The sequence below is a fragment of the Mytilus galloprovincialis genome, chromosome 14, assembly GCF_965363235.1.
Source record: "Mytilus galloprovincialis chromosome 14, xbMytGall1.hap1.1, whole genome shotgun sequence".
NCBI lineage: Eukaryota > Metazoa > Mollusca > Bivalvia > Mytilida > Mytilidae > Mytilus > Mytilus galloprovincialis.
Genome location: NC_134851.1, coordinates 56,035,676 through 56,049,771, shown reverse-complemented (window position 1 = coordinate 56,049,771; position 14,096 = coordinate 56,035,676). Strand labels below are relative to the sequence as shown.

General features: G+C 30.8%; 1 long non-coding RNA gene across 1 annotated transcript; it reads left to right on the top strand.

Annotated features, from left to right (window-relative positions):
- Positions 1–275: 275 nt before the first annotated feature.
- Positions 276–12,380, top strand: LOC143059138 (uncharacterized). The gene is made up of 5 exons (XR_012973398.1): positions 276–340; positions 3,892–4,139; positions 4,475–4,692; positions 7,339–7,483; positions 8,539–12,380. It is a non-coding gene; the product is annotated as an uncharacterized LOC143059138 (long non-coding RNA).
- Positions 12,381–14,096: the final 1,716 nt, after the last annotated feature.

Genomic DNA, 14,096 nt, shown 5'->3' with positions numbered 1-14,096 from the left:
AGTACCTTGGCTTCACAAAAACGTATGCTGATTTCGAAAGCAGATTGTGAGCGTAAATGAACGGTGACCCCCTTTTTTCTATTAAGTATAAGATGAAGTGCATTTGTAGAAAAATAAAGTGAAATCCTGTATGAAGTAAAAACAAATGATTAAAACCCGCGAGCCCCCTTAAGTCTGTCATAGCCAAAAATAGATTTTTGTGCTAAATCATGTGTGTTAATACATTATGCAAGGACAAGGCTGATGTGTATATTATTCATAGATTAATTTTTTATATTTATTCCATTTAAAGGTTAGGGTATAGGATTTCATAGAGCAGGTTTGATTTTCTGAATATTTTGTAAGTAGTTATACTTTCTTTCCTTCACCTGATTGTTATATTAATTTTAAACGATTCTTTCGATTAATTTCAAGCAGGTTTTTTTTCATCGTGTTCACGTATTCGAATTTTATTTTACATTTATTTACATCTGAGCATTACTTTTCATGGATTATTGATATAAGGTTCAAAGGTAAACAAAAAAAAATATCGAGCTCCGAGGTAAATTCAAAACGGAAAGACCTTATTAAAATGCAAAACAAAAAGCCCAAACACATCAAACGCATGCATGCATAACACATGTCACAATTCAAATCAGAAAAAAGAACAACATTGCAGCAAAAAGTTTTTTTCATATATCAACAGATAGATAAACTAATCGATCAAACATTACAAGACAACAGAAAAAAAATAAAATCAGGATATTTAGAAAAGCTGGTAAGGACATCGGTATAAGGAATATTGTTTTTAATGTAAAATTTCTATATGTTATGACCGATTCAATGAAAGCAGTTTTATAACACTTTGTCTCATTGGCAATCATACCACATCTTCTTTTTTATATTTACAATTACTTAATCGGCATTTAACAATCAACATGATTAAGTTACTTGCAAACAATATCATGAAATAATACGTTAATTTTCTAATCACTGGCATAAAAATTGAAAATATATGCATCTCTCCAAGCATTCAAGTTTTAAAATATCATGCACTATTTAGTCGATCGTCCTACAAAATCCGTTGAATATTAGGTCAATTTAAAGAGTTTTAAATTAATGTTTTTACCTTTCAAAGTTGTGTATTCGTTCCGATCGACAAAACTAGGTGACCTGACATTATTATTACAAGGAAGGTATTAGAAATGTAAATATAAATACTTCAATATTCAAGGCCATGATGTCCTCTGTGAGCACAATAGTCATAAGTGTTCTAAATGTGATAATTTTTTTCTGTAAAACATACTTCTAGGAGTTAAAGGAATTTTTGCAAGTAATCTTTTGAAAAATGGTAACTCAGGACATTAGTGTCATGATATTTCGGCAGAATATGTCCCATTTTTCAGGGTTGTTTTTTTATTATTTTATTGATATTTATCTGTATCTTTTACAACCAAATACTCTAATCTGTAATTTGATTATAACACAAACTATAAGTTTCTCTTTAGTTAGTTTTTTTAAACCTTACTAAAACAATATATCCGGAATAAAGGCTAGATCATGTTACTTTTTTCTATCGTTTCAATTAAGTTTCAATTAGAGTAAACAAGTTTTTTATAGAACCATTCAACTTTATGAATTTTAGACATTCAAATTGACAAAAGGTTAGGGACATGATATTTATAGAACCACATCATACATTTAAATGTATTTCATTCAGTGATATTATTTGTTATATTGTATCACAGGTTATTTTGATGGCATGAAAATTGGTCACTCTATTGACTATTGCGTTTCTTCTCCCAAACATTGTTGCATATCTTTTAAAAATCATGCTTTTGTTTTAAAAAAACACAAACAATTGAATAACCAAATTTTTTTTTTTTATTTCTGTATATCAATGCGTTTTACCTCAATCTATCATGATATTCCCAAAAAATCTCTATATAATTAATAGCTTTTCTCTAATTCTTCGTCAATTTATCACTTTCTGTACCCATTGTATAAAAAAAATTTAATTCAAGAGTGGTTCGTTTGATCTCAGTTCTTTATTGGTGAAAATCCGATTATGACGTCGAATTTTATTGCTTTCCTCTGAATTTCCTATTGTGACGACACGGAAAAAGACGACCATGCCTGATGACGTCACGTAGAAAGAACACATTTATTTGCAGGTCACTCGAAAAGAAGGAAAAAGTGTGCCTGTTTATTATTTGAAAATCATTAGAGAAACAGATTCAACCACCAAATCTAGTGTAGTACTATATTTATCTACTCTCGACAGTTAAATTCTAAATATTTGAAAAGCCTTCCGTTTTAAATTTGAAAATTTAACTGTCTCGAGTGGATAAATATCGTACCACACTCGATGCAGGGATACAATCTATATGTATATAATAACTACTTTGACAGAAATTTACCAATTGATAATATTGCACTAGAGAAATGAGCCATGTGAAAAATAGAGCTTAGTATCAGTCTCATCAGCTCAGAATTGCTTTTTTTCTGGATTTAAACTGATACAAAACTATCGAATTACATATAGAAAAAAAGACAAAATAAAGTGCCGATTTGTCTGTGTTAAATTACAAATTATCTGATTCTATATTTTCAACCTTGAACTTTTGTCTATAATTTTTTCATAAGCATCCGTACGATTTGTAATTTGGAAGAAGAAAAAACTATCGGAGCCTCTATTTTACCTGTGACTGTTCGTCAATTTTAACTATGAAATATATCATGAGTTTTAATTTTGCTGAGTCAAATAAATAATTTCATATCTTACACTAAAAACCAGGAATAAAACAATCAGTTAGAAAAATGTGTCGGCTGATAAAAATTCACGTATTTCCCGGTTCAAATTCAGATTTGTGTATGCCTTAAATACTAGTCAAATTAATATATTATGCGAAATCTTCAGTCGAAATATATGCAAACGTGTACTTTATACAAATGCATGTTTAACTTTTTAAAAGAAAACGAAAACAATACAAAAGTTGAATTGTCATTTTGCATAGTTTCTTTTGTCACCTATTCTTCCATCGGACTCAAAGTGATTTTTAACTGAGTTTTTCTCAACTCGTAATATATTCAAGAATTTTGGAGCTGTTTCTATGTCTAAGCAAAACATGTATTAGACTGGGTTCATCGGAAAGTACCACGACCAAACAGATATACACTTTTTATATATATGAGGACATTTCTTGTGCCGTTGAGTCCCGAGGTTCTTTTAACAAAGGGTTTTAACAGTGCTATTCATATAAACTTGATTTCTATTTTATTCAAAAAGTAAACCACGAATACGGTATGAAGTATCATCGACAAAAATGTGTTTTGCTCACGTAATTATTAAATTTACTTTCTACTAAACCCTTTTAAGTAGTGTCTTGTTAGATTTCTTTGTATGTTTGCCAGGTTTTTGTCGTCGGTTGGGTTGTAGGATTACATAGTATTCGTTGCTGGATCCTTATTAATGTCACATAAACCTATTATATTGTTTAGGTTGTTCACGAAATTTAGTAAGAATGACGGAACATTTAACAACTTACACGCACGTCTGAGGTTAAGCTGTCTAGAAAACCATGTTTGCCCCACCATTTTTTTCCTCAGAGAATGCCAATCCAAGTAAGGAATACTGCAGTTGTTTTTTGCTTGTCCTGTTGATTTAGAGCGCTTCATTTGGTCATCTATTATGGGACATTGTATATGGGAATTCTTCTAGGAAATTTATGTATTTGTTATACACTTTATCATGTTTATTTTTTATCTATGGTTGGTATTTCACTTTAGTCAACACTATTTATCTAAATATTAATATATTCATCAATTTATGTTTCATTACGCGATGTGAATATATAGTAAGTTTTACTGAATGACTGTATTTGTGTTTATCATACGTCTATTTTACACCAGCCTCAAGATAATGGCAAATAGAGGTACACAAACGTCCATAGTAAGCCAGGAGGAGACAAACTATATAAGGATTTCTCACCTTTTACTCAGAATTGCTCCAACTGCTGTCAGAGTGAAGTTTGACACAGAGTTTGATCCAGATATATTGCAAAACACACTTGACAGTGAGAGAAATGGAATCTTGGAGACATTGAAAAGAAAAAGAATCATTAATCAAGCACAATGGGACAAATTATTTCCACAAGGAGGTATGTTAAGTACGGATTTACTTAAAACAAAAACCATTATAAAGATAATTAATACGACAATTTTTAAAATGCCTGTCAATGCTGATAATAATTTTATTTGGAGAAGTCAAGATGATCGATATTTTTAATAAAAGATGTTTTGGGACCTAAGCATTACCATTGGTATAGCTTCATGCTGTCAGTTCCTTTTCAGAATGCAGAATCAATAACAATGTTCTCTTTTTTTTAACTTCGTGAACACAACGTCAAGGAAAAACTAACTACTGGGTAACTTAATTGTTTGCGCAGTACGCACTTCCATTCAAACTAGTCATATGCCAAAATATATATTATAGGTAAAGCTAAATCAACATCTTTTGACCTGTCACTGATGATCTGCTTGATAAGGCATTTGGCAAGAATACCAGTTTCAGATCAATTACCATTTCCGGCAGATGAAAGTGATGGTGCACATTTATCCAGGCTTAAGTACTTTAGGAACAAAACGGCTCATAGTCAAGATGGTATTTTGTCTGCTACAGATTTTGAAGAAAACTGGACTTACATTACAAACGTATGATAATTATAGTGTTTGTTTGTCGAAATAGCAAGACTATTCAATTCAATTCAATATTTTATTTACGTCTCACCTTATGTATAAAATTACACAATACATTTATAAAAGATCCATTTTGTAAACATAAGCCAATCTGTACAGATTTATGAGAGACGATAATCACTTAAAAGAATATGTATATGTACATAATAGATATTAAACCTAAATGGTAAAATTATACAACAAAAGTATTTTATTATTATTTACAATATAAAACTTCTCGGCGTCGTTTAAGATTAAAATTACAGGTTTTGGCACATAATCTTATAAGATCCTGATTCGAAAATAAAAATACCATTTTCTGACAATCTGTAAAACTATTAAAATGTTCATCAATTCTAAGATACTCAGTAAAAAGAACTTGTCTACGATCATTATAAACAGACTCGTGCGTACTGTTTACGATTTCGGCGGCGGTGGCGGCGTCCTAAATGTATTGGTTTGTGATAAGATTAGTATAAGAGCAACCTTCAGTAGTAGTATAATGAGAATCAGTATGTAGTTGCATAAGCATTAGCACATCTCAATTAAACATTTTAAAGATTAATTGCTATTAGATGTGTTTAAGATGAACCACGTATGTTAAGTCAAAGATATTTTGTATCAAGATGTTTGGCATTTGCAAGTCATATATAGATGAATTTTATATGGTTACATCCCTAATAATCATGATAATGGTTAATTGAACTTGAAACTTTTAAAAGTTTACACGTTTTGGTGTTTAATTTGTTATAAGGAAACAACTTATGCTCGATTTTATGCGGTATGCAGTTTCATAAGCATCGACAATTCTCATTTTCATGCAGGTTATTTGACTCTGCACCTTCAGTCGTGGTTCTTCGTAATAAATGTTTTACATGGTTATCACGAATAGATTTCAGCATTTTAATTTCAACACATCAAATTTACAAAATGCAAGACATATCTGTCTGTCAACAGTTTATCTTATTTATAGAACAAAATATTGAATAATTACTATTGTAACACACTCTAAGATCTTGGTCAAACTCAACGTATGATGCAACTATCATCAACTGTTATGAGGTTTAAAAACCTTTGTTCTCGGGACGAGCTATTTTGTTTTAACTGATTTTAACAAATCAATATAATCACTGCCTGTAAAGATTCATTTATAAATTTAGGATCAAATATCTACGCATCATCTTCAAAACACATACACAAATCCAATGACGACATCCATTATCAATGGAAACATAAATGACAGATATCTACCAACGTCACCCTCTATATTACAGGTCTATATGAAATATATTTGTGCTCGATCAACCGTCTGTATGTTATATGGGGAAATAACAGTAAAATACAAGATCAAACTAATATGAAATAGTTAAAGAAGTCTTATCCATTAGATCGGTAGTAGGTGCAATTTTAAATTTCCAAATAAAAAGCAAACTTGCATTTTAAATTAGATAAAAGCAGGTTCTCCTTGACTTCAATACCAATAATCACAACTCGATCCTACAGTAAAGCACACCTGTGAATTTCGTCTATAAAAGAGAAGCAAATGATACAAAATAGACATTCAAACTCACAAGTCAAAAATAAACATACTACGACATGGTTACAAAACAAAACAACAGCAGCACATAAACCACAACATGGAAAGCTGAAGACTGCCAAACACAAACTCAAGTGTTGTTGGATATCAATATTGACGACATCCAGTCTTAACACTCTGATCGCAATTGTGCTACCTTTTCATTCATATCTGATCCAGCTTGGCAAGTGTTTACTTGTGACCTAAACAAAGTTAATGTGAAATCTAGAGGTGGAATTAGATGTGGATACTAATTGATTCCATAGATCTTTTAGAGTACATAGCATCTTACTCTTTCATATTGCAATAGTATTTTAAACACATTTGAGTTTTCTACATTTTTTACAAGTATTCTCTATTTCATAATATTAGACAAATTGACAGAACTGGTCTTGTTTTTTTGTCAAAAAAAAGAATGGCAAACATAGATACAAGTACACTGCCTTAGAATGGAATAAATCGACCTTTGTTAAAATAACTCGGATTCAAACAAAAAATGACATTATCAAAATGCTTGATTGGCAACATATTTGTCATGTTCCGAGAAGAACGAAAGAAGCAGTATCCTTTAAAAGACATTTTCGCTTTTAAAATGCTGTGTTCTCACTTAATAATTCAAAATTTGATGACCATTTTGAACGCATCTAAACCATCGAACTTTGAATGAAGGATACAACGGATAAAATAAAGTCTGCTTCATATCTTGAATAATATATATAGATTGACAATGATGGTTTCCTGAACACAAAATTTTACGACATAAGATGATGATTTTAGTTTCCTAAGTGTTAATTTCCATTGCAATTGGTCTGGAATACGGTGTAGGCTAGTAGGAAACTATAGTCCCAACTCTTAAACCTGGTTTCGGAACAAAAAACACCAATGTACATACAATTTATCAGATCAACTTGTATGTCTAGTCATTTCATAATGTGTTTCGCATTTTTGTGAAACACGTGTTATAGTGTCGATACTTTCTGAAAATATCACAAATCATAAGAAAAGTTTCGCATGAATACTTAACGATCTGTTTTCTTAAATTGTAGGCTATTGTAAAATTTGGTGGCAACCTTTTCAGGCAAAGGTGCTGCGACTTAAAGATGAGTACACTAGATGAAAATTACAAAGAAATATTGGTTGAAATTAGAAACACTAGCATAACAAATGATCCTATTCCCAGAGGTTTGCGAAGTACGTATAATTTATTTACTCTTTAGTTAATCTGGTATTGGCTATCATTTAGGTCTTTTTTTCTTGATAATCTCTTTTTTCTTTTTTTTTTTCTTTTCAAATATAACGGCATCGACTTTAATAGTCGAAATGCGCATCATATCTAAGTGAATGGAATGATAAGTTTGGAGAAAAAAGAAAGTGGTTATTTGACTTTATTTTTTTATCTTCTTTAATTCGGTGATTGGTATAGTGTAGACGAGATACACGTCTAGCGTATCAAATTATAAGCCTGGGTTCATTGCAGTATTTTACTATCTTAATGTAGATAAAGTATACACATTTAAATTAGTGACCGGCATTCCATTATTTAGAAAGGAGTATGTTCAGTAACATTCCGTTTTGGCAAAAAATATAACAGTTTTACAAAATTGTGAAAATGTAACCTTTTAGCTATTTATTGGAAGGTAGAATGCTTCTGCTACACAATTATGTGCTGTTTTTGACAATACAATGCACTTATATCGGGTACTTCTATCATTAAATCATGGTAAATTACTGAAATCTTCAGAATTTTAGCATTTTAGTTAAATTTTAGACGGTTTCCGTCTTAAATGAAAGTGGCCGCATTCGTGTTCATTCATTATATCGAAATGTAAGATGTATTTGGTGATAATACACAACAAATCTAAAGGTTGAGGGTGAACACGGATGCGGCCACTTTCATTTTTGACAAAAACCATCTGAAAAGTGACAATTTTTTTTATATTTAAGCTTGAATCGAAGCGTTTTTAATGACTTAATCCGTTAAAATCTTTCACATAAACGAATTGAATCAATTGAAATAGACACTTAAGTGTTTAAAACGTGTACAAAATATTTCGTTAGATGAACCTGAAATTTGAGGCCAAAATCGGCCCTTACCGGACCTACTCCTTTAGAGAATATCCAAAGAGAAATTGTCTTGATGAGTAGACAGATTTTCCCACTGAACTGATGCACTAACGCTATTTTAAAACAAGGCTTCGGATGTTAAGTGTACAATCTTTAATTTTTTTATGTTTTGGTTTTATAAGGAATTCACGGAGACCTTATTGAGAGCTGGGAAAAGGAACGAATAGTTGTCACAAGGGCTATTAGACGAATAGATTATTTGATAAAAAGGGATGACATCGTAACGGCAGTTGGATCTTCAGGTTGTGGGAAATCAACAGCTATTCACTTTGTCGCTTTGCAGTTACATCGAAAGAATGGATATGATATAGTGCCTGTATATACACCAGAAGAAGTTCGACAATACTATGACCCTGAATGTAAACAGGTTTTTGTTATAGATGATATATGGGGTAAATCGACAAAAGATACCTGTTTAGTAAATAGTTGGGAGAGACTATCAAACGATGTCGAGATAATCTTAAAGAGTAGAGTAGTTAAGATTTTGACATCATGCAGAAAATATCTTTGCAAAGATCTATTCAAGAATCTCACATTTTTATCGAATTCTATATGTGATTTGTCTTTAGACTACTGCTTAACAAATCGTGAAAGAATTGAAATAGCTAGTACCTTTTTAACAGAAGCCGAAGTAAAAGTTATAGCTGAATCAAACGTCTACGGAATCTTTGACTATTTTCCTTTACTTTGTCGTCTGTATTTTGCCCGGAAACCAGTTCAGATTCTTGACTTCTTTAATAATCCTCTTCAATTTATAAAAGATGATTTTATATTGTTACTGAATACAAAACATTCAAAGACGATAGCCACACTAATGCTTTTTGTCGTTTATAATAATAATTTGAATGCGAATGTTCTTTTAGAAACTGTTTTCGAAAAACGAATTCTTAAAGAAATAGCTGACAGTTTTTGTTTAGAAACACCTTTTTCAAGTGAAGATGTTCGATATGAGTTAAATAGTTTAAAACAATCATATGTAAAACAATATGGAAACTCTTATAGCATGTGTCATGACAAAGTCTTTGAAATCTTTTTATCATTTCTTTGTGAAAATAAGCTAATTTTAGTTCTGAAGTTAGCTCACACGTATGTTATACGAGACCGATTTCTATTTGAATCATTAAGAGAAAATGAAACAGATCAGCACGTGATTGACCATGTTAATATTATTCCAGAGACCAACGAGCAAGTTTACTTTTCTCGTCTGCTAAGAGATATTGTTGATGGTTTCATTGCAAATGTGTTATGGAATAAGCAAAACAAACATTTGAAATTTCGCCAGCGATTAGTTCATTTAATAACGGGTAGGGTAAGCATTCAAAAAATTTTGCAGAAATTGTCAACTGATGAGATTTATGAATTACTTTCTTCCACTATCAGCCAGGGATATTGTGAATTTGTGACATTGTTGTTATTAGACCATGTTGATATAAATCATTGCATCCCATTTATGGGAACGTCCTTGTATATTGCAATCGGGAAAGGACATATTGATATAGTGAAGTTGCTATTATACAAGAAAGCTGATCCTGAAATTCAATATTTGGACAGAACCCCACTTTTCCTAGCTGTAGAAAAGGGACATCTTGATATAATCAGGTTACTGTTACACCACAAAGCAGATCCAAATATTGCTAGTTTGGAAGGAACTCCTCTTTATAGAGCTGTAGAGCATGGATATGATGATATAGCAGAATTACTTTTAGACAACAAAGCTAATCCAAATATCAAGCACACGAATGGAATTCCTGATTATGTAGTTACCCGGGATGGACTATTCACAAATGTGTCTAAAAGAAATAGCGGAAACGAAGAATTCATCATTTCATGCGGAACCCCTCTCCATAAAGCAGTAGAAAATTATAATATGGCGCTAGTAAAATTGTTATTAGACCACAATGCTGATCCAAACATAATAGGCTTCAGAGGAACCCCTCTATACATAGCTGCAGAACATGGAATGATTGATATTGTAAAACTATTGTTGCATTTTAAAGCTCATCCGGACTTTGTTTCGAACTCGCTTTTCAAAGCAACCCCTCTATTCAGAGCTGCAGAAAAAGGATATATTGACATCGTGAAAATATTATTAGATCATAATGCAGATCCATATATACCATACAATAAAGAAACACCTCTGACCATAGCTAAATCTAATGGTTATAGTGACATAGCCAAACTGGTGCTGTATAACACTTTCAATGGAAGTTTTGGTCCTTTTTGGATATATATGTTCCTAATTTTAAATTACCTTTAAAACACATTGAATTGTGAAATACTAAGGCTTTTCTACCTCAGGAATAGATGACGTTAGCTGTATTTTGCAACACTTGGTCCACAATGCTCTTTAACTACGTACTTGGTTTGGCCTTCTTCACGTTTTTTTAATCAATTGTCACTGATGACTATTTTGTAAATGAAACGCGCGTCTATTGCAAATATACAATTTCAATCCTGGTATCTATGATGAGTTTATTTACAACCACTGGGTCGATGCCGATGCTGGTTGAGTTTTAATTCTCCGAGTGTATCACCAGCCCAGTAGTCAGCACTTATGTGTTGTCTTGAGTTATCATTGATATGTTCATAATTATAAATTACCTGTTTACAAAACTTTGCATTTTTGAAATACTAAGTCTTTCTACCTCAGGAATAATTACCTCAGCTGTATTTGGCAAAACTTTTAGGAATTTATTGGTACATAATGCTCTACAACTTCGTACTTTAATTGGCTTTTTAAACACTTTGTGATTTGCACTGATGAGTCTTTTGAAGATGAAACGCACGTCTGATGCAATTTTTTTTCCAACGTAAAAATATCTTTATTGCATATTTGCTGTAACAATTTACTAAGTTTACAGCTTTAACTTAGTATCCCTCATGTTAGATAACCTAATAGCTTAGAGAAGCACTATTTGGCAAGATATTATTTTTTCATAATATTAGTATTCATAACAAAAGTCATTTCACAAAATTATTGATAACTTATTGTGATTACACATGCATTGTATTTTGTTTCTTTTTCTCTTTTTCATAGTACTATTCTTTTCCGGAATCAACTCCGTTATCGGTATAATCCGTGTTTCCATTAATATTGGGCACAGTGTTGTTTATCACATGATCGTTATCGTGTATAGTTTTAATGTGTGTCGTATAAATATAATTTTTCTCCACTGGATTTAACGATTATATATAGTGAGTTTACTATTCAAGTTTTCTTTAGTTATCTGATGATCTGTTTTTTTGTCGAAATGTATATATATGTAGTGCACAATTAATTAAAGTTTGACATGTTTAAGTTGGAACACTCATCCAAAATGATACATTATTTTCCACATTAATTTGAAATAATACTTGATCATAAGTATTACAATATTTGGCTTGTGTACAAGAAACAATTTTGTACACATTGTTTTGTGCATCGTACAAAGATAAGTCCTGATTCAATTGAATTTTTGCAATGAATCTAATTGTTTTTAGAATTATCTGATTATTTTTTTGTTATTAAAATTGATTATTTCAATAATTTTTAAAATGTTTATTTTTGTTTTTGTATTCTTTTCTGAGACAAAATGTGATTTGTATATTGAGAAGGATATTATAGTTAATATGTAATTGATATCCAAGTATGCTGAATCTTCAATTTTGTACCCTGTTACTAAATTTTCAAGGCTTATAATGTATATTTTAATACCTAGGGATTTCATTAATTCCATAACTATTTTTAAAAAGTCATTATTATATGAGCAATTGACAAAATAATGTTCATAGTCTTCCTTTTTTTTTACAATGCTTACATAAGTTGTCTTCAGTAATTTTCCACTTTTTTTAAATAGTTCATTACTTGGCAGTATGTAGTGAATAAGTTTCAATCTAAATATTTTCAATCTATTACCAGTAAGATATTAAAAAATAAAAACAAAAGTATTTTTCAATTTAGAATTTAAATGATTCTCAAATATGTTTTCCCACATAAGAAAACCATTTGGTTTATCTCAACTATCTTTCATTGTGAATATTTCTTTTGTACTAATTAAGAGAGTAATTGTCCTGTGCATAATTTTTAAGTCATTTATAACTTTAACTTTAGTTTTGAATGAATCTTCAGTGCAAAGAATTGTTTTCCGATCAAATGGTATTGCTTTTTATAACATATATATTTGCCTTATCCAATTTTGTTTATTTTTAAGTTTAGTTAAAATGATAGTTTCAGAGATATTGCCCTGTTCATCAATTAAATCATTTATATTATTAATGTCATTTTTTATCCAATCCTCAAAGTTTAAACAGTTTCCATTAAACTGGATATCATCATTTCCCCACAAAACTTGTTTTCTAATTCTAATTTCAAGAAAATTTTGGGGATATTTTGTATAACCTCCCTTTACACTTATCCAATCTTTAATAAGTTGTTTATATAAGTCCGGTAAATATTGTAACTTACTTTTATCAATGGCGTTATATTTTTATGCCCCACCTACGATAGTAGAGGGGCATTATGTTTTCTGGTCTGTGCGTCCGTTCGTCCGTTCGTTCGTCCGTCTGTCCCGCTTCAGGTTAAAGTTTTTGGTCAAGGTAGTTTTTGATGAAGTTGAAGTCCAATCGACTTCAAACTTAGTATACATGTTCCCTATGATATGATCTTTTTAATTTTAATGCCAAATTAGAGGGTTTACCCCAATTTCACGGTCCACTGAACATAGAAAATGATAGTGCGAGTGGGGCATTCGTGTACTGGGGACACATTCTTGTTTGAATTCATTTTAAGAAGATTTTTTCCTAATTTGTTGAAGTAAAATTTTGGAATAATTGTATAGTTGTCATTTTTATTTTCACTTAATTTAAGAATCCAGTTGATATGCAGTGATTTTATATAAGCATCAATATCTGTCATCTTAAGTCCACCTTTCAGAAAATCATTTGAAATTTGCCTTTCCAAATAAAATTGTGTATTAAAGTTTTAAAGATTGCAACATGTCCTTAGGAATAATAGTGTTTGATGCAACATATGTTAGGTTTGGCAGAACTAAAGATTTGATGACAACTATTTTTCCTATGATAGTAAGATTTCTTTTACTCCAATCATATAATTATTTTTTTTACTTTTGTTTTTCAAACTAAAGTTTTTGACATTCTTGTTTATTGTAACAAAAGTAAATTCCGAGGCTTTTGATAGGTGCAGTACACCAATTTATATCTTCAAAATTTTCCCGACTGTGTTTTCATCGACCAAGCCATATTCCTTCAGTATTTGTTTTATTCAATTTCAAACCTGAGAGAGTACCAAATATTTCTATTAAATTCATTGCTAGAGATACATCTTTTTTTGATTGACGAAATAGAGTAGTATCGTCAGCTAATTGGCAGATTTTCAGGGTATTACTCTTACCGTCTAATTTTATTTCATGTCCTTTTAAGTTTTTATTTTCCCTTATCTTTATTGTCATAACTTCTACAGCTAGAACAAATAGAAACGATAATAACGGACATCCTTGTCGGATCCGCGAGATGTGTCATAAGTGCTCTTTTATGTAAATGTTTTTAAAGTGAATTTTATTGAGAAAATATATTAAATAGGAAATTATGAAATAATTTATCAAAATTTAAATTTAATTACTCAGGTAAATTTTGTGAAACATGTCGCTTGTACGTAATTGCTCTGAGCAACACTTTGGTATCT